The sequence below is a fragment of the Neoarius graeffei genome, chromosome 14 (assembly GCF_027579695.1).
Source record: "Neoarius graeffei isolate fNeoGra1 chromosome 14, fNeoGra1.pri, whole genome shotgun sequence".
Lineage (NCBI taxonomy): Eukaryota > Metazoa > Chordata > Actinopteri > Siluriformes > Ariidae > Neoarius > Neoarius graeffei.
In genome coordinates this window covers 26,463,418-26,485,979 of record NC_083582.1, presented here as the reverse complement: position 1 = coordinate 26,485,979, position 22,562 = coordinate 26,463,418, and the positions used below count along the sequence as shown (strand labels likewise).

Genomic DNA, 22,562 nt, shown 5'->3' with positions numbered 1-22,562 from the left:
ATATATGCCCTTTGTCTTGACCATGTAAAGATGTTATTTGTTTTTCCTGTGATTGTTAATATCAGTGGAAGATGTGGACACCTCTGTTCTGAGGGAGGAGGAGAGAAATTATATAGATGCTGGGCTGCTGGACAACTCTCCTTATTTCCCAATGCTGAGAAAAGAGAGACACATTGATCTCTTCATCTCCTTGACTTCAGTGCTGGAGACCCCATGGAGGTAATGCAAACAGAAATGAGAAAACAAGCATGTGTATGAGCACATAAAAATGTGTATGTTCCAAATTAGTGACCATATATACAGCCAAGTCCCAAAGGACAGGCATAATATATACTCAGAAATGCACTAAAGCTGTAAAAATGTTCTTTTGCACCAATGTAGACTTATCATCCCTAGCCGCTTTATCCTGTTCTACAGGGTCGCAGGCGAGCTGGAGCCTATCCCAGCTGACTACGGGCGAAAGGCAAGGTACACCCTGGACAAGTCGCCAGGTCATCACAGGGCCGACACATAGACACAGACAACCATTCACACTCACATTCACACCTACGGTCAATTTAGAGCCACCAGTTAACCTAACCTGCATGTCTTTGGGGGAAACCGGAGCACCCGGAGGAAACCCACGCGGACATGGGGAGAACATCCAAACCGCACAGAAAGGCCCTCGCCAGCCACGAACCCAGACCTTGCTGTGAGACGACAGTGCTAACCACTACATCACCGTGCCGCCCACCAATGTAGACAAAAAAGTTAATTCTAAATGAGTTATACTAAATTTTAAACCTCCAATAAAAATTTAAAATATTGTTTTAAGTTTATCTCAGACTTATGATTCAGATTCATGAAACATTTAAAAGCTTCTTTCAGTCAAAAGTTAAGCTGTTGTGTTTTGCATTCTGCAATACCAGTCAAAATTTTGGACACACCTTTGAAGTCAATTCTTTATTTTTATTAATTAAAATACACTTAAAGTAGGGCGGCACGGTGGTGTAGTGGTTAGCGCTGTCGCCTCACAGCAAGAAGGTCCTGGGTTCGAGCCCCGGGGCCGGCGAGGGCCTTTCTGTGTGGAGTTTGCATGTTCTCCCCGTGTCCGGGTGGGTTTCCTCCGGGTGCTCCGGTTTCCCCCACAGTCCAAAGACATGCAGGTTAGGTTAACTGGTGACTCTAAATTGACCGTAGGTGTGAATGTGAGTGTGAATGGTTGTCTGTGTCTATGTGTCAGCCCTGTGATGACCTGGCGACTTGTCCAGGGTGTACCCCGCCTTTCGCCCGTAGTCAGCTGGGATAGGCTCCAGCTTGCCTGCGACCCTGTAGAAGGATAAAGCGGCTAGAGATAATGAGATGAGATGAGACACTTAAAGTATTGATGGACTCTCTTTGCTCTTTACTTAATTGAACGGTTCTTGATGTAATATGGATTTGACCTAATATGGATTGAATAGGGCGACACGGTGGTGTAGTGGTTAGCACTGTCGCCTCACAGTAAGAAGGCTCTGGGTTTGAGCCCAGCAGCCAACAGGAGCCTTTCTGTGTGGAGTTTGCATGTTTTCCCTGTGTCTGTGTGGGTTTCCACTGGGTGCTCTGGTTTCCCCCACAGTCCAAAGACATGCAGATTAGGCTAATTGGTGGTGCCAAATTGACTGAGTGTGAATGGTTGTTTGTCTCTATGTGTTGGCCCCGCAATGACCTGGCAACTTGTCCAGGGTGTACCCTGCCTCTCAACTATAGTCAGCTAGGATAGGCTCCAGCTTGCCCACGACCCTGCACAGGATAAGCAGTTATGGATAACGGATGGATCGATTAAATATGAACAGCTGTGGAATAGGGCTATTTATTGTATTATTATTATTATTATTATTATTAACTATTTACTGTTTGATCTCAAATGGATTAAAAAGGCAAGAAATTCCAATAATTAACTTTTGACAAGGCACACCTTATAATTGAAAAGAAATTCCAGATGACAACCTCATGAAACTGATTAAGATAATGGCAATAGTGTGCAAAGCGTCATCAAGGTAAACAGTGGCTATTTTGAATAATCTGAAATATCAAACATATTTTGTTTTTTTATTGGGGTGGCTATGGTGGAGGGCAAAGTGGTAGAGATGTGAATGACTAATTAGCATCTGAATAGCAGTGAAACTGCCTGGCTGGAACTTACCTCCCTCCAACCAAGAAAAATCACCAGTGAGAAACATGCTGATGAAAAGTAATAGCTTTATTGCTACATGGCACAAACACCATATCAGTTGTGATGCCCCTCCAAAGGTCTGTTTACTGCAGTACACTTTACCTTGCTTACAGCAGCTGTTAACACAATCAGTACAGACAGTCAGTACTGTGTTACATCTACTAATATAACTGAAAAATGTCACATTGACCAACAATTTTCCTTAACACAAACAATTAATACTATTAGCATAATCGCCAACATCACCAGTGCTGACTGGAAAACAACAGTCGCGTCCATAGCCCATGCGAGGAATCCACTGGAAATAGGAAGGTAGATAAAATGAGGGAAAAAACCTAGGAAGCACAACAATCACATGCTTACCGGCTAGACGGCTGTTGTGCGTTCTGGGAAATGTAGTTGAAATTTTCTTAGCTCTTTTACAACTCCAATTCCAAAAAAGTTGGGATGCTGTGTAAAATGTAAATAAAAACAGAATGCAATGATGTGCAAGTCCTTTTTGGCCTATATTCAATTGAATACAATACAAAGACAAGATATTTAATCAAATCAAGTTTATTTGTATAGCGCTTTTAACAATAAACATTGTCGCAAAGCAGCTTTACAGAATTTGAACGACTTAAAACATGAGCTAATTTTATCCCTAATCTATCCCCAATGAGCAAGCCTGTGGCGACGGTGGCAAGGAAAAACTCCCTCAGATGACATGAGGAAGAAACCTCGAGAGGAACCAGACTCAAAAGGGAACCCATCCTCATTTGGGCAACAACAGACAGCCTGACTATAATATTAACAGTTTTAACAGGTATAACCCTCAACTGTCCTCATGGGGCCATCCTTCACAGGAGCGGTGCGATAAAACTCCGACCAGACACAGGGCACCAGGATGGATAAAGCAGGTCCGAGGGGCAGAAGAGGCCAGCATCTCAATCCCAGGATCAACATGTAACTCAGAGGGACAGATTGGGGGGGGGGAGAAAACACGTTGTTAGGTATGCCCTAAAAATGACAAGTATTAAATCCATGTGGTAGGCTCGCAGAGACGAGAGTCTTTACATCAGGCATAACACACAACAATGGCATGTTAATATGGTAAAAAAAATATCATGACCTGCTCTGGCTGGATGCTTGATTGGATGATGGGAGCACACTCCTCAGCAATGATGAGATGCAGATGGGACCCTTAGGGCTGGCCAAGACAATTCAGTTACATTTCACCGGGTCTGGGACATGCGACAGAATGTCTGACGGCCGATTCCCTGCAGGCTACGATAGCCAGTCGAGGTCTCCACCCTCTCCACCAAAAGATTTCCTGTTGACTCCATGTAACTCAGAGGGACAGATTTGGGGTGGGGGGGAGGGAAAGAAAACACAGGTTGTTAGGTATGCCCAATGTCACCTGAATAAGTAGGAGCAGTATACATATTGCACTGAGTACAAGCAGGGACTCCGGCAACTAACTATGACAGCATAACTAAAAGGAGAGAGCCAGAAGGTAACACAGGCATGAGGGAGCCCCGGGACATAAAGCAGCCAGCCACTACACCATCAACAAACTCGAGTGAGCAAGCGAGTGGGGACTGACAGCATCCATACATCCCAGTTTACCAAAACACTCTATGTCTGAGGACCCTCCAGATCTACTCCTTTACCTCATAAACACCATTAACAAAAGGCTTGACTAAACAGATATGTTTTCAGCCTAGACTTAAATGCTGAGACTGTGTCTGATTCCCGAACATTACTTGGAAGGCTGTTCCATAACTGTGGGGCTTTGTAAGAAAAGGCTCTGCCCCCTGATGTAGCCTTCACTATACGAGGTACCAGCAGATAGCCTGCACCTTTTGATCTAAGTAGGCGTGGCGGGTCATAGAGGAGCAGAAGTTCACTCAGGTACTGTGGTGCGAGACCATTTAGTGCTTTAAAGGTCAATAGTAGTATTTTATAATCAATACGAAATTTGATTGGGAGCCAATGCAGTGTGGATAAGACAGGCGTGATGTGGTCATATTTTCTAGTTCTAGTAAGGACTCTTGCTGCTGCATTTTGAACTAACTGGAGCTTGTTTATGCACTTATTGGAACATCCAGACAGTAATGCCGCTTTTCCACTACAAACGCGGCTGAGTCGTGCCGTGCCGAGTCGAGCTGAGCGGGGCTGTTGGAGTTGCATTTCGACTACAACCGCGCTGAACCGTGCTGGCTGGAAGTGGGTGGACACATTGGGTGGAGTTAGTGAAAGTGGGTGGACGTCACGTGATGTCGTTAAGCAGCGCAAACAGTGACATCAGTGACAGTGGCGGAACAAGTCAGAGCCGGGCCGGGGGCGGGGCAAATGACCGGGCCCTTTATTAAAGCTTATCATAACATCATTTTAGGCTACAAAATGTCCGCAACTGCGGTGTTTACCAATTTCAACACTACCGGGTGCAACTATGTTATTTAGTACATCAAGTCCTTCAAACGAACATGTAACTCAGAAACAAAAAACATTAGGATACTGTACATGGCTCATAATAAAATATCAATAGCCTATACTGCGCACATTATTTGAAGGGCATACGAATGAGCGCTCAGAGTGGTGACAGGAAGAGTCAGAAGTAAAAGGAGGGCGGTGCAAACCTCACTGAATGCACTGTGTTTACCAATTTCAACACTCCGGGGTGCAACTATGTTATTTTGTACATTAAGTCCTTCAAACGAACATGTAACTCAGAAACAAAAAAACATTAGGCGACATACTGTACATGGCTCATAATAAAACATCAATAGCCTACTGCGCGCATTATTTGAAGGGCATACGACGAGCCTTGCGCTCCGCGAACTCATCCACGATGCTCTGTATGTCACTGATTCAGTGAGATTTTCAGCGGTAGTCTCACGACCCGGATAGTAAACAATAAACATGGAGGACATGGAGTCGTTAGTGTTGCTGGTCTTGGTGCTGTGGCTTGTTGTCACCGACAACGCCAACAGATACTGGCAAGAGCGTATAGATGAGGTGAGGCGCATAAGGCTTCAGAAATTCTCGTAATTCGTAATTCTTCTTCTTCCGGGTTTGCGGTGTTTACAGATCCCAGCGCGCTCGCGGGGCGTGTGTGGGCATGTGAGGACACTCCTCCTCACCAATCAGTGCACAGGGGAGTGTCTGCTCACGCCCCCAACCTCACTCGGCACGGCTTGGCTCGCTTCAGCCCCACTCCAAAACGGTGCGAGTTTTAGGGGCAAAGCAGGGCTGAAACGAGCTGAGTCGTGCTGGTTTTTGGTAGTCGAAACGCGAGCCGTGTCGGGCTGAAGTGAGCTGAAGCGAGCTGAAGTGAGCTGAAAAAGGGTAGTGGAAAAGGGCCATAAGGCATTACAATAATCCAACCTGGAGGTAATGAAAGCATGGACTAGTTTTTCTGCATCATGCAATGACATTAAATTTCTTATCTTTGCAATATTTCTGAGATGAAAGAAAGCTATCCGGGTGATGTTATCAATGTGAGTTTCGAATGAAAGACTGGGGTCAATAATCACTCCGAGGTCTTTTACTGCTGCACGTGAAGAAACAGAAAGGCCATCCAGAGTCACTGTGTAATCAGAAAACTTACTTCTAGCTGTATGTGGTCCTAGCACAAGTACTTCAGTCTTGTCAGAGTTAAGCAGAAGGAAATTAATAAGCATCCAGTGTCTAATGTCCTTAACACATTCCTCAATTCTATTAAGCTGGTGTCTCTCATCAGGTTTTGCAGAGACATACAACTGTGTGTCATCAGCATAACAGTGGAAACTAATACAATGTTTACGAATAATATCGCCCAGAGGTAACATATATAGAGAAAAAAGCAGTGGACCCAAGACAGAACCTTGTGGAACACCATACTTTACCTCGGTACGTCTAGAAATATCACCATTTATATCAACATACTGATAATGATCAGTTAGATAAGACCTGAGCCAGGAGAGGGCCATTCCCTTAACTCCCACAACATTTTCTAGTCTATCCAGAAGAATGGAATGATCAGTGGTATCAAATGCTGCACTAAGGTCAAGCAACACAAGTAGCGAGACACAGCCCTGATCAGACGCCAACAGTAGGTCGTTTACTACTTTAACCAGTGCTGTCTCTGTGCTATGATAAGGTCTAAATCCTGACTGATACATTTCATGGATGTTATTCCTATGTAAATATGAGCATAACTGCTGTGCCACAGCTTTTTCAAGGATCTTGGAGATAAAGGGGAGGTTTGATATTGGCCGATAATTGGACAGCTGACAGGGATCAAGGTCAGGTTTTTTAATCAGGGGTTTGATAACTGCTAGTTTAAAGGATTTGGGTACATAGCCAATCATAAGAGAAGAATTTATTATTTTTAGAAGCGGTTCAATTACTCCAGGCATTATCTGTTTGAATAGATGTGTCGGTAAGGGATCTAGTACGCAAGTTGAGGCTTTTGATGTAGAGATTAATGAAAGTAATTCAGTTTCTTTTAGGGGAGTAAAACATTCTAACTGATGATCTGATACAGTTATATTGTTAACTACAAGGTCACTTTCATTGTCTAACCTTAAATTCGTAGTTTAAATTTTTTGTCAGATATTCTCAATTTTGTAATTAAAAAAATTCATGAAGTCGTTGCTACTACATACTGCAGGTGTGCATGTGTTGATAGTAGACTTATTCCTGGTTAATTTTGCTACAGTATTAAATAGGAATCTAGGATTATTTTTGTTATCTTCTATTAGGGAGGAGAAATATGTTGATCTCGCAGCACTAAGAGCTTTTCTATACTTCAGGAAGCTCTCCTTCCAAGCTAATTTGAACACTACCAATTTTGTTTGACGCCATTTACGTTCCAATTTTCGAGTGGTCTGTTTTAATGTGCGAGTGTCATCATTATACCAGGGTGCTAATTTTTTTGTCTCTGACCATTTTCCTTTTTAGAGGAGCTACATTATCTAAAGTATGGCGGAATGTTGACTCTAAGCATTCAGTTGTCTGATCAAGTTCTGCAGGGGCTGACAGTGACTCAATCAAAGTTGACAACTCTGGGAGATCATTTATAAAGCTCTGTGCATGAGTTGACGTGAAAGTACGTTTAATACAGTAGCGTGGTGAGGTGCATATATTATTACTCAGACATATCTTGAATGAGATGAGACAATGATCTGAGATAACTTCAGACTGTGGAAGTATGACTATATTATCTACGTTTAATCTGAATGTTAGTATTAGATCAAGGGTGTGACCACCATTATGGGTCGGTCCTATGACATTCTGCTTAATCCCGACTGAGTCTAAGATGGACACAAACGCTGTTTTTAAAGGGTCTTCTGGGTTATCGAAGTGAATATTAAAATCTCCGACAACTAAAGCTTTGTCTAAGGAAATAACCAGATCTGAGATAAAATCTGCAAATTCAGAAAGAAACTCAGAATATGGCCCCGGGGGCCTGTAAATAATAAGCAATGGAATTAACTGGGTAGACTTATTTTTCGAGGCTACATACATTATATGAGTATGAAGAACTTCAAATGTATTAAATTTATAACCAGGTTTTTGTGTTACACCTAGATAATCGTTATAAATAACCGCGACGCCTCCTCCTCTGCCAGTTAGACGAGGCTGGTGTATATAACTGTATCCAGGAGGACTCGCTTCATTTAATGCTATATATTCATTTGGCTTAATCCATGTTTCTGTTAAACACAGTACATTAAACTCCTGATCAGTAATGAGTTCATTAACCATTAGTGCTTTAGATGTAAGAGATCTAATATTTAATAGCCCCACCTTTAGATCAAAGGTGCTGGCAGCAGCTGTACAGTCAGTATGATCTAATTTTATATTGATTAGGTTACTAGAACAAACTCTCTGAAAACTTCTACCTTTTTGTTGAGCTCGGGGAACAGACACAGTCTCGATGTAGTGGGCCCTGAGTGACAACTCTGTGCAGCTAGCAGACAGTCGGTTTAGCCTGTTCGTCTGCTCCCTGGCCTTGGCTCTGGATTGTCAGAAATTAACTAGGCCTGTTCTGAGACTATGACCTATGCTGCAGGAAATGAGAGCAGCACCTTCCCGAGTGGGATGGATACCGTCCCGCCCTAACAGGCCAGCAGTGCCCTCAAAATTAGCCCAATTATCTATAAAGCCCACACTGTTTTCAGAGCACCACCTGGACAGCCAGCAGTTCAGCGACCATAACCTGCTGTAAGCTACATCGCCACGCCGCATTGGGATGGGGCCAGAGCATACTACAGCATCAGACATCGCCTTCGCTAATTTAAACACCTCTACAAAAAGTTACTCTTAGTAACCTCAGACTGACGAAGGCGTATATCATTAGCTCCTGCATGGATAACTATCTTTGAGAACCTGTGCTTGCCTAGGACCCTAAGATTGCCTGCTATGTCCGGCGCCCTGGCTCCCGGTATACACCTGACTAAAGCTGCTGGTGCCCCTAAAGGCTGAGCTAATTTCACATGCCGTATGATAGAGTCCCCTATAACCAGAGCTCTTTCAGGTTTCTCAGTGGGTGCATCACTAAGGAGAGCAACCTGTTCGACCGGAAAAAAAAACCGGAAAAAGGAAAGCGAAAGTGAAAAGTACAAAAATGAAAGCGACAGTACAATAAAAATGAAGAGGATACTGGAAATTTATTTGTAGAAAAAAAGTTAAAAAAGGATTAGTAATTAACGCCGGCACTCGCGGGAAAAAAGGACTCGGCGCAAACAACTCAGGAAGCAGGAAGTGCGTAAACCAGGAAGTCACTCTTTTATTTAATGTTCAAACTGATAAGTGTCAGTAACAGCACAAGAAATAGCCCAAGAGCATTAGCTCAAAATTGAGTCCAACCCGGAACAAATTAGTAACAAGCTGAATTTTTCAGAATATGTTCAGAATACCCTTAGGAATAACAGACTAAAAGTCCCCGGGAATCCACCTTGTGCTCTCTGAGAAATTCAAGATGGCGTCCAAAATGGCCGCCGATTGGAGATTTTTCAATATCTCAGGGATAAAACATAATATAAATGCAATTAAAATGTTAAATTATATGTTCTCTCATACAAGTAATGCAAATTCACCATTGTCACACTGTTAAAATTAACCAAGATTACAAGGTCATTAATGTGGAAATTACATGGAATTTGATGGTTGACATGATTGACAGATTAGCTTAGTAGGCTACCTACATACATGAACATAATGTAAGACAACAATTAGACATCAATTTCCTTAATATTTAGTGCATCTTTAAGCTTTGATAAAATATTAAAGGGAAATTAAATTTGAGAACTCTATCTTCTAAAACTACAATGGCAAGCTGTTTCAGTACACTTCTTCAACATTCCGGCGACTTTCATGACAAAAAGGTCTGCCTCAATAAAAGCTCTTGCTTATAAACAATGAGTAGACTTAGGCCCTGTCCACACGGCAATGGATTCAGGTGACTCCGATACAATTGCTTATCGTTTAGGCCTGGCGTCCACACGGCACCGGCGTTTTGGGTGCCCAAAACGCAATCTTTTTGAGAACGGGTTCCAGAGTGGAAAGATCTGGCAACGTTGCCGTTGTGAAGTCGTCTGGATGAGTAGAACGGATTTGTTTACGATGACGTCACAACCACATGACTGTGAGTGCTTCACGCCGGGTAGAAGTGTAACGAACTCGATGCGAGTTGTCAGCAAATCCTATAACTTGGTTCATGAAACGCGCTTACAAAATATTTTCACTGTGAATATTTATTGTGTAATGGTGCAAAGAGAGAGAGAGAGACTCTGCCCTTAGGGCAGAGTCAATCCCGCCAGCAAAAATAGGGAAAAAAAGGAGCGATCTCACCTCTTCAGATGATGGTTTAAGTCCTACAATACATTCCTCAAAAAGGGCGTAGAAGAGCAAATTAATCCATCAACGTGTAGCATTCAATTTATTCCGGACCATTAAAGACGCCGCCTTCCGCGTAGAATCATACGTCATCCTCGCCGCCATATTGGATAGGTCAAAGCAGAGAATAAAGATTCATATGCTGCGTTTAACTGTACCAACAGGTTTACCGTCCAAACGAGATCACATGGGATTACCTTTCACAGGTGAGAAACAACAAATTAATCCATCAACGTGTAGCATTCAATTTATTCCGGACCATTAAAGACGCCGCCTTCCGCGTAGAATCATACGTCATCCTCGCCGCCATATTGGATAGGTCAAAGCGGAGAATAAAGATTAGCTGCGTTTAATTGTACCAACAGGTTTGCCGTCCAAACGAGATCACATGGGATTACCTTTCACAGGTGAGACTGGAAAAATACTTTTCATTGTATTTGGTCATTATAATGTAATTTTACGAACAGATTTTCCTGACTTTGTGGCTAATATGAAGTCTCGCGCATAATAGTTTATGCGCATGCGTCCTTACTTCTTCTATTGTTCTGGTGTCTCTGAAGGGACCGTCTTACAGCGCCCCTAGAGGTGTGGCATGTGTATTGCATCGTTTTCAGCAAGCGTTGCGTTGCCATATGGACCTGATATTTTACTGATCGTTGCCCATTTGGACGCGATATATTTTTAAATAACATCTCGTTGCCGTTGTCGTGTGGATGTAGCCTTAAACACTTCTCAGTGCCTCAGTTGTAATGCTTGGACCTTTGTTGTAGGTCCATCAATGAAGTAGGGAATTTATTGAAGCTTGTTTAAGGGTGGAAAAAAATTAATCTTTGAGTTTCTAGTGCCAGTCTTTACTACTAGCAATGCCAGTGTGTTCGGACAAAAAATGACTAAACTCAGCATGACCTTTTAAAAATGACTGAACTCAGCATGACCTTTTAACATGCCATTTTTCATTTTGCACCACCAATTTACTTTAATTAATATTAATGAAAATAAGTGCTCCAACCCCTAGTAATTGTGTTTGTTGTTTTGTGAACAGAATAGGATGATACGGAGTGAACGAGTAACCAATGGATCCACACTATACACAAATATACTGTTATAATAATGTGTACATTGTTATTATATAATGTTAATACACAATGTAATTAATACACACATGTTGGAATTTACTCTCCTGCCCTACAAAACATATATTCTGACCTTTTAATTGCATTAATATTTTGTTTTGGGCCTGAGATATGGGCAGATCTCCATTTGGGGGCCATTTTGGACGCCATCTTGAATTTCTCAGAGAGCACAAGGGGGATTTCCGGGGACTTTTAGTATGTTATTCCTAAAGGTATTCTGAACATGTTCTGAAATTTTCAGCTTGTTACTAATTTGTTCCGGGTATAACCCTATTACTCCTGGGCTAAAAGCCTGATTTCAAAGCAGCCTCAAAACATGGCTGCTCTGGACTACACTTCCCAAGAGCCACAGTGCCCCCATCACCAGAATACTAATTACGTCACCTGTCACCAATTCACCTGCTAATTACTGCATCTACCCTGCTCAATCACTCACTCAGTGCGAAGTATCGTTCTGTGTCCTGTACTTGACTTTACAAAACTGTTTGATTTCTGCCTGATTTCCAGTTTGAGATCTCTGTTTATGTTTATTCCTGACTTCATCTTCTTGTCTACCTGACACTATTCTGTTTGCTGATCGACTGATCTCCACCCGTTTTCTGACTACAATTCCTGTTCTACGATTTGCCCAGTACCCACTTTCCCCTGCAATTGCATCTGTAAGTGCCTGTGCTATGGCAATAAATTTTGTTTCTTGTAAATATACACTCTTTTTGAATTTGATGCCTGCAACACATTTTAAATAATTAGGAATGGGGTAACAATAAATTAGGAAAATTGTGGAATGCTCAAAAAAAATCTGTTTGGAAACAGGTTAATTGGTAATTTGAAAGGCTCAATTGTTCACAAGCAAGAATGGGGTGAGGTTCACCACTTTGTGAAAAACTGTGCAGGCAAATAGTCCAAAGAACAATGTTCCTCAATGTAAAATTGTAAGGAATTTAGGGATTTCACCACTGACGATCCATAATCTCATAAAAGAATTAAAGCAAATCCAGAGAAATCTTTGCACATAAGGGGCAAGGCCAAAAAAGCAACATTGAATGCCTGTGACCTTCAATCCCTCAGGTGGCATGGCATTTAAAAACATGATTGTATAAAGGACACTACAATTGCTGGGTTTCAGTCATGTGACTTTTCTTAGCGGTTTTACTGGAAGTGAAATAGTCGGTGGTCTAAACGGCCACCGTAGTGCAAACAACTAACAATAACTTATCAGAATATGCTCATAGTAATCTAGAAACCACTGCTCGCTTTAGATATATTCAGAAGATTGCTATGTGCAATGGAATAGACCTCTACAATCTGGTAAAGAAGGATTTGTCTTACAATCTCACAAACTACCCTTCAGTCGAGTTCCCCGACATCTCGAACTATCTGGTGTTGCAGACATCCTTCTACACCGCAAAACAGATGAAAGCATGGAAGAGTATGGAGGCTTACAACTTTTTTGTATGTGGCTGGGTAAAGGACTTCAGTATCAAGTCACTGCTGAATGAATCCTGTATTGTTTTTGCCCCTGTATGTTTGGGTTTTTTTTAAGCTTTTCATTTGCATTTTTACAATGAAGTGCTGCAAGTTGAAATGTAAACAAACACCAGTTCGCTTGACACTCACTTGTATCCACTCTTATCTCTCAGGTAAGTCATTCACAAAGATCATCAGAAACCCCTTTAAAGACCTGGATCTTAGTTAAACAAGACGGATAAGTGATCATGTCACGTTGTACTAATTGCATGGCTGGGTAAGAATTTTGTTGCGACCTTCATACATATGGACTTTGTGAGGAGGAAACAAAGAAACAGCTGGGGACTTTAGTGTTTTGTGACTAAGGCCAAGTTTACATTAGACCGTATCTGTCTTGTTTTCTTCGTGGATGCACTGTCCGTTTACATTAAAACGCCGGGAAACGGGAATCCGCCAGGGTCCACGTATTCAATCCAGATCGTGTCTGGTCCGGTGCTGTGTAAACATTGAGAATACGCGGATACGCTGTGCTGAGCTCTAGCTGGCGTCGTCATTGGACAACGTCACTGTGACATCCACCTTCCTGATTCGCTGGCGTTGGTCATGTGACACGACTGCTGAAAAACGGCGCGGACTTCCGCCTTGTATCACCTTTCATTAAAGAGTATAAAAGTATGAAAATACTGCAAATACTGATGCAAATACTGCCCATTGTGTAGTTATGATTGTCTTTAGGCTTGCCATCCTTCCACTTGCAAGTAGTAAGTGACGCCCATGCCCGACATGCACTGAGATCACACACACACAGCGGCTCAGTCCCAAATCACTGCTCGTGCGCTCCACTCGCGCGCTCTGTGAGCTGCGCAGGGCCGGAGTGCGCACCCTCCAGAGGGCACTCGCTGTTCAGGGCGGAGTGATTTGGAGCGCAGGATGCCTGCGGAGCCGAGCGTATCCGTGTATTGGCGTTGCTGTGTGCACGCGAATCATGTATTGGCGTTGCTGTGTGCACACTAATCGTTTTAAAAACGTTAATCTGATGATCCGCTGATACGGTCTAATGTAAACCCCACCTAAAAAAAGTACTGTAAAATAATGACACACAGCAAGAAAACTACTTGGAAAACACTAACGACATAGATGAGAGGGCAATACAAACCTTTCACGAAGTGATCACTGCAAATTCAAGCATGCTTTGACTCTGCTCCCTTTGATTTCAGTGAGAGGTTCAAAAGCCACCTTTCTCTGTCTTTTTGTGAAATCCTATGTTCGTTCACCCTTTTTTATTAGTTCACAGGGAACCCTGAAGAAACTTTTCAGTTTCATGGTTTGATCGATTCGAATAACCTAAAACAATGCAAGCGTATGGCATTTTTCATGCGAGCAATGCACCTTCTCCATACAAACGCTTTGTCAGCTGAGCTTTGGTAGACCACCAGCTAAAGTTTTGAATAACTATTGAGGCGGCTGTGACATCATGTGAAACCCAGCAATTTGGGCGCAGGAACACTTTGGAAAACTGTTGTTAGTAAACAAACACAGTTCATCACTGCATCTGCCATGCAAAGTGAAAGCTTTGAGGCCACATTTTGAATTGTTTTTGGAAATCATGGACATTGAGTCCTGCAGGCAAAAGAGGAAAAGGACCATCTGGATAGTTACCAGCATCAAAAGTTCAAAAGCCAGCATCTGTGATGGTATGGGTGTGTTGTTGCCCATGGCAGGGGTAAAGGCTCCATTAATGCTGAAAGGTACATACAGGTTTTGGAACAGCACATGCTGCCATCCACTATCCTACATGTTTTTCAGGAATCTCCCTGCTTATTCCTACAGGACAATGCCAACCCACATTCTACATGTGTTACAACAGCATGGCTTTGTAGTAAAAGAGTGAGAGTGCTAAAGTGGCCTGCCTACCTCCCATTGAAAATGTATGACACATTTTTAAGTGCATAATACAACAGAAACCCTGGAATGTTGAGCAACTGAAGTCATATATCAAGCAAGAATGGGAAAATTTTCACTTTCAAAACTTCAGCAGTTAGTGTCCCCAGTTCAAAACCTTACTGAGTGTTGTTAAAAGAAAGTGAAATAACACTGTGGTAAACACACCTCTGTCCCAGCTTTTTTGGAATGTGTTGCAGGCATCAAATTCAGAATGAGTGTATATTTACAAGAAACAATGAAGTTTATCAGTTTGAACACTAAATATCTTGTCTTTATATTGTATTCAATTCAAGTTAGGTTGACGTGGAGCGGCCTTGGGCTGAAGTGCCCTTGAGCAAGGTACCTAACCCCCGATTGCTCCCCGGGTGCTCTAGTGTGGCTGCCCACTGGTGCGTGTGTGTTTTTTTTCACTGCTTCAGATGGGTTAAATGCAGAGGATGAATTTCACTGTGCTTGAAGTGTGCATGTGACAGTTTTTTTTTTTTAAAGCTAGGTTTAAAAGGATTTGCAAATCATTGCATTCTGTTTTTATTTACATTTAGATTAGATAAAACTTTATTGATCCCTTTGGGAGGGTTCCCTCAGGGAAATTAAGATTCCAGCAGCATCATTACAGATAAAAAGAGAAAAGAAATGGAGAACTTCTAGATAAATTAAAATAAATTAAGTATTTACATATACAAATATAAGATATGGGGAAGAGAGGGAGGTAGGAAGGGGGGGAAGTGGGGTTAGGGCAAGTGTGTGTGTGTGGGGGGGGGGGGGGGGGGAGCAGGAAAGATATTGCACATTGTCTGGTATTGCTTAGTGCCAGGCTAGGCTACTGCTCCTTCCTGTCCTCTGTCCTCCTGTTACCCCTCCTCCCCCCCAGAAAGGAGTTGTACAGTCTGATGGCATGAGGGACAAAGGAGTTTTTAAGTCTGTTCGTCCTGCACTTGGGAAGGAGCATTCTGTCACTGAACAGGCTCCTCTGGTTGCTGATGACGGTGTGCAGAGGGTGACTGTCATCGTCCATGATGTTCAATAGTTTGTCCATAGTCCTATTCTCTGCCACCGTCACCAGAGAGTCCAGCTTCACGCCGACCACAGAGCCAGCCCGCCTGATCAGTTTGTCCAGCCTGGATGTGTCCTCCTTGGATGTGCTGCCCCCCCTCAGCACACCACAGTGTAAAACAGGTCACTGGCAGCCATAGACTGATAGAACATCCACAGGAGTTTCCTCCAGATGTTAAAGGACCGCAGCCTCCTAAGGAAGTATAGCCTGTTCTGCCCCTTCCTGTATAAGTGATTGGTGTTGCAAGTCCAGTCCAGCTTGCTGTCCAGCCACAGCCCAAGGTGCTTGTAGGAATCCACAGCCTGCACCTCGACTCCCTCGATCAGAACTGGTCGTGACCTTGGTCTGGACCTCCCAAAGTCAATGACCAGCTCCTTGATCTTTGAGGTGTAGAGCTGCAGATGGTTCCTGTTGCACCACACAGCAAAGTCCCTCACCAGGCTCCTATACTACTCCTCTCTGTCGTCACTGATGCACCCAACGATGGCTGTGTCATCGGCAAACTTCTGAATGTGACATAGCTCTGAGTTGTAGCAGAAGTCCGCGATGTACAGGGTGAAGAGAAGAGGGGCCAGCACCGTGCCCTGGGGTGCTCCGGTGCTGCTAATTACAGTGTCAGACGTGATGTCCTTCAGCCTGATGTACTGCGGCCTGTCAGTGAGGTAGCTGGAGATCCAGGTGACCAGGCAGGGGTCCACTTGCATCCTGTTCAGTTTGTCCTGAAGCAGTAGGGGCTGGATGGTGCTGAAGGCACTCGAGAAGTCCAAGAAGAGGATCCTCACTGTGCCATTTCCCTTATCCAGATGCGAGTGGGCTCGGTGTAGCAGATTGTTTAAATCCTCTATGTCCCAAATTTTTTTGGAATTGGGGTTGTATATTGTGCAATCAAGGAGGAAAAACTACATTTCATATAACTCCTGGCTCAGCCGTGACATGTGGCATGATATTGATCCAACCTTGCAAAGTGAATTTTTGCAATTGCATTTATAGGAACAACTTGGATGTGGTGATAAAGGCTTCAAGAGTTTAGAAATTTTTGATATAGGTACCTTGAAATTGCTTGAAAAGAACTTGAATTTTACTTTTAAGAAGCAAACAAACCCTCATTTAAAATAAATTCTTGAACAAAATTGTATTATCTTGTGTATTTTTAAAAGCATTATTGGCCATTGATAATGGCATGCAAGGTAATTCATCATAGCATACTTGCATTCATAAAGTAAATCTATTCAAGCAACAGTGTATGAGTCTATAATTATACTAAGCCTAACCTATTTATACCAGAGATTTTCTTAAAATGGAGTGAGGCCCTTTTAGAAAAAGGTGCAACCTCGAGACCAATAGATGACTTGCAACCACATGATCAAAATGTGCTATGTCATAAGCGTCTGCCATGATGGTTGATATACAAAGCAACTAGGATGACAGCCGCTGAAACCGTGTCTGTAAACAATGCTGAATTTTCTCAGTATTACCACGATTTGAATGATCGAGCGAAGATTCGATACAAAGAGATGTGTGGTTTTGACCCATTTTAAAAAGTCAGACTTTGCTGAAGATAAGACGCTTCTACCATCCATTGAGCATGAATGCAGGTCATTTCGTCCAATGCCTTTTTGTCCAATAGTTAAGACATTTTGTCCAAAGCCTTTTTCATACGCATTGTCAATTATTTTATATTTCAGGTATTTGTTTGTTTGAAAAAGGGAGGAATTCTCAATGGAATTTGACTGAAGCAAAATACAGTTTTGTAAAGCAAATGAGTGCCATAGTACGTGTACTTCTGCACTAGTGTGTACTGGGGGGGGGGGGGGGTGTAACCATGTGGGCCTGTGCCACTTGCTGACCCTGGGATGAGTTAACTCTCTTGTCATTGCAGGCTGCTTGCTTGCATGTCTGTTTCCGGCTGGATCGTATTAAATCTTCAGGCATAGAGCAGCACTCTCGCGGAGGCTTTGTTCGTGAATGCCAGGCCGAGGCGTGACCCTACCAACCTGAGACCATGCTCTTTCGAAGGGGGAGGCTTAGAGGAAGGTGCCTGTAAAATTTGGCCTCACTGCGAGATCCGTTGGCAAAGTTATTGATTTTTAAAGCCGCTGAATCGTATTAAATCTTTAGGTGCAGAGCAGCGTTCTCGCGGGGCTTTCGTTTGCGAATACTGGAATACCTGAAATATAAAATAATTGATAGTGCATATAAAAAAGGCTTTGGATGAAATGCCTTAACTATTGGACAAAATGGCATTGAACGAAATGGTCATTGGATGAAGTATCCTCATCCCTTCATCTCCTCTCCGTACTAAGCGTCAGAGTTTCCTTGCCCTCCTTCCAAATCACGGATGGAATTCTAAAAACTCAGAATGTGCCACAGTAATGAGTACTGTTATGACCACAACCATATACAGCACAAAGATATGGCATAGCTAAAAGAACGCTTAAAGCAGTGGAAAAACAGTTGTGCATGCATGACTGTTTTGTATGGAATGTCGCTTGACCCCGCATTTGCATATCCACCAACATGGCCGACATTCAGGTTTCTATTTTGCTTTGACATCACCTGCAAGTCAAGGATGGTCAAAACCCCCCTACTATCCTGATTTTGCATTTGTATAGTCCACAGCATTTTCATTTACCTGCTGCTTTCTGATGAAAATCCCACTTTCATGCAGTGAGAGGTCAGGGGTGTCAGATAACCACCTCCCAACATGCCACAGCTCTTCAACATCTTGGAGATGTTAAGTTCTAAAGAATTCATATTAATGCAGAGCATTCGCATACTTACAGAATTATTCAATTAAATTTCATTATTTTAATAGGTCTCATTTCAACATGAGTATTGTCAACATTTCATGGTGATCCAACAAATGTATTTAGAAATATGCCTCTTTGGACCTACAGTAGCTGGCTGCTGACAGACCAACAGATCTTTCAATTCAAGACCCCTGCAAAATGCAAAAAAGGAGAAGCTGAAAGCCCTAATCACATTAATTTACTCTTAACATCTTCCAGTCATAGAAAACAAAAGATATTGTGAGGGCTTTCTCCCACTTCCCTCATTCTGTTCTAGCACAACAATCCATGTGCTTTCTGCCGGCAGTGCATTCTGAGAAATGCAGTTGAAAATCTGAGTGATTTATTCTCTGACACTCACCAGCCACTTTAATAAAAACTTGTTCTTGATTGTAAGATTCCTCTTCTTGGCTGGCAGGAATGGAACCCATGTGGTCTTCTGCCGTTGCATGCTGAGATGCTTTTCTGCTCACCACGGTTGTAAAGAGTTGCTGTGAGTTGCTATATCCTTACTGGCAGCTGGAACCAATCTGGCCATTTTCCTCTGACCTCTCATCAACGTTTCCACCCACAGAACTGTCGCTTACTCAGTGTTTTGTTTTTTCCTTGCAACATTCTGTGTAAACTCGAGAGACTGTTTGTGTGCGAAAACACCAGGAGATCAGCAGTTTCTGAAATGCTCAATCCAGTCCATCTGGCACCAAACACCCATACCACAGTGAAAGGCAGAGAGATCACAATTTTTCCCATTTTGATGTTTGAAGTGAACATTAACTGAAGCTGTTGATTTGTATCTGCATGATATTTTATGCATTGTGCTGCTGTCAAGGGATTGGCCAATTAGATAATTACATAAAACAGCAGGTGCATGGGTGTACCTAATAAAGTGGCCAGTGAGTGTAACTCTCAGCTCAGCCATGGCATCCCTTATGTGATGTTGAGCCAACCTTGCAAAGTGCAGCAGTCTGGTTCCTTGACAAAAATACTATTTTTCCAAGTTTTTTTTCTCTTATAAATCTGTGACTTCTTAATCTTGAAATTTCTCCTTTTTTTCCCCTCACAAATTTATGACTATAATTTCAGAGAATATTCAAGTTTTTTTCTCATAAATGTACTACCTGAATCTTGGTAAGTATTTTTCTCAGAATATTACCATCCAACTTCGTTTATTTTATTTATTTTTTAAAACTTACAATGGCCCTAATACGCTGTCCACGCCTCACTCCCAGTGCGGTAAGCATACGCTTTTTTTTTTTCCTGCTTGGATTTCACACTTCCCATTTGCAAAGATGTGCAATGTGCTTGTTGCTAAGCCACAGACCAATCAGTGTCCTTTGGGGGAAGCTGGTTAAAGTTAGCCTGTGATAGGTAATGGTATGAACTCATCACCATCTATCAGGGTTTTTTTTTTTTTTTGGGGGGGGGGGGGAGGGGGGGGGGGTTTAAATGCCAGTTTCCAAAGACAACTTCTATGAAAAAAGGCATCTGATGACATCAGATTATAACCAGCAGGAGATAGGAGTGAGAAAAGCGCTGTAAGTAGTTGTATATTATCACACTTATTACACAGCTACTTAAGGTGTAATATCCTTTTTGTAAGCTTGGTAAAGTTAGTTAGCTATTTGGAATTCTGCAATCTACAAAAACGTTGTACGCTGACAAAAAAAAAAAAACACTACTGTCAACATTGGATTTCTCCATGACTCAAAATCCATCTCTAATTAACCAAGATTTGTGAAAATAATGACTGCATGTCTGTCATTTGCTTACAAGTCTGTGAAACCAAAAGTGGAAGAGACACGTTTTAAGCAGTGTCAAGAATTTTCCTTAACTTTTTAAACCCATACTGATTAGTGAAACTGACAGATCACATTTTGTGAGTTTTAACTCTCATTGTAGTTATTCTTACATATTATCCCATTAATTGTACATGTATTTAAATGGACTAAAATTAACCAACCTAATTTGTGAAAGTCAAAATTAGGTGTTCAAATTCAAGTGTTACTTATTTGAACTTTCACAAATCGGGTTGGGTAATTTTAGCCCATTTAAAAAGTCACCTAATGCCGCTTTTCCACTACAAACGCGGCTGAGCCGTGCCGTGCCGAGTCGAGCTGAGCGGGGCTGTTGGAGTTGCATTTCGACTACAACCGCGCTGAACCGTGCTGGCTGGAAGTGGGTGGACACATTGGGTGGAGTTAGCGAAAGTGGGTGGACGTCATGTGATGTCGTTAAGCAGCGCAAACAGTGACATCAGTGACAGTGGCGGAACAAGTCAGAGCCGGGCCGGGGGCGGGGCAAATGACCGGGCACTTTATTAAAGCTTATCATAACATCGTTTTAGGCTACAAAATGTCCGCAACTGCGGTGTTTACCAATTTCAACACTACCGGGTGCAACTATGTTATTTAGTACATCAAGTCCTTCAAACGAACATGTAACTCAGAAACAAAAAACATTAGGATACTGTACATGGCTCATAATAAAACATCAATAGCCTATACTGCGCACATTATTTGAAGGGCATACGAATGAGCGCTCAGAGTGGTGGCAGGAAGAGTCAGAAATAAAAGGAGGGCGGTGCAAACCTCACTGAATGCACTGTGTTTACCAATTTCAACACTACGGGGTGCAACTATGTTATTTTGTACATTAAGTCCTTCAAACGAGCATGTAACTCAGAAACAAAAAAACATTCGGCGACATACTGTACATGGCTCATAATAAAACATCAATAGCCTACTGCGCGCATTATTTGAAGGGCATACGACGAGCCTTGCGCTCCGCGAACTCGTCCACGATGCTCTGTATGTCACTGATTCAGTGAGCTTTTAAGCGGTAGTCTCACGACCCGAATAGTAAACAATAAACATGGAGGACATGGAGTCGTTAGTGTTGCTGGTCTTGGTGCTGTGGCTTGACAACGCCAACAGATACTGGCAAGAGCGTATAGATGAGGCGAGGCGCATAAGGCTTCAGAAATTCTCGTAATTATTCTTCTTCCGGGTTTGCGGTGTTTACAGATCCCAGCGCGCTCGCGGGGCGTGTGTGGGCATGTGAGGACACTCCTCCTCACCAATCAGTGCACAGGGGAGTGTCTGCTCACGCCCCCAGCCTCAGTCAGCACGGTTTGGCTCGCTTCAGCCCTACCCCAAAACGGTGCGAGTTTTAGGGGCTAAGCAGGGCTGAAACGAGCTGAGTCGTGCTGGTTTTTGGTAGTCGAAACGCGAGCCGTGTCGGGCCGAAGTGAGCTGAAGTGAGCTGAAAAAGGGTAGTGGAAAAGGGCCATTAGTCTCTGGATCTGAAAGCCTGTAGTCTGAATTAAGGACAGCAACCCATACATTTAAATCTAAATAAACCTAAAATAACGACTGTATCCCATTATTCATGGATGCAATAACAAATATTCTCATCCACAGACTGTGGTTAAAGCTTCTGAAATGTGCAGGGAATTGAAGATTCCGTTCCCTGAGTTAAAACCACGAGGAAAGTCTTCTGAGCCAGATGACTTCTATTGTTTTGAGGGGATGAATGGAGCTCCAACTGTGATCTAGAGGTCTGCGCGGGTCGGATTTTTCAGTCCCGCTCCCGCATTGTGCAGTCCCGCTCCCGCCTGCGCCCACAAAAAAATTATGATTTTCAATCCCGCATGATGCAGACGTTCGCGTTATTTCTCAGGAAAGTTCTTGTCTTGACACAGCGTGATGGTGCCCCGCCCCCTACTTTGAGTGGATTTCAGCATAAATATCTACAGCTCCCATTGTTATTTACCTTGTTTTGGAATTCAGCATGTACTGTCTCTAAAAATAATAACTAGTGCTGTCAAACAATTAAAATATTTAATCGCAAATCACATTTTTATCATGTGAGAAACCATTGTAATTCTTTGATCAGCATAAAAAGTGAATGGGCTTGCTTTGTACCAATGGTGTGGGTGTTTTTTTTTTATTTTTAATATTGCAAAGCAGAGCTGGTAAGAGAAGTGAATTGATTTACTGCTTGAGTTAGTCTACAACTTTAGTCAGAGAGACATGTTACACAGTGACGGAAGGCTTGACTCAATGCTATCCCAGAAATCCTTCCTGTAATATGCAAATTTGGCCGCCTCTGATTGG

At 42.6% G+C, this 22,562-nt stretch overlaps 1 pseudogene; it reads left to right on the top strand.

Annotated features, from left to right (window-relative positions):
- LOC132897568 (cytosolic phospholipase A2 gamma-like) overlaps positions 1–22,001 on the top strand; it is an 82,744-nt pseudogene extending 60,743 nt beyond the window's left edge.
- Positions 22,002–22,562: the final 561 nt, after the last annotated feature.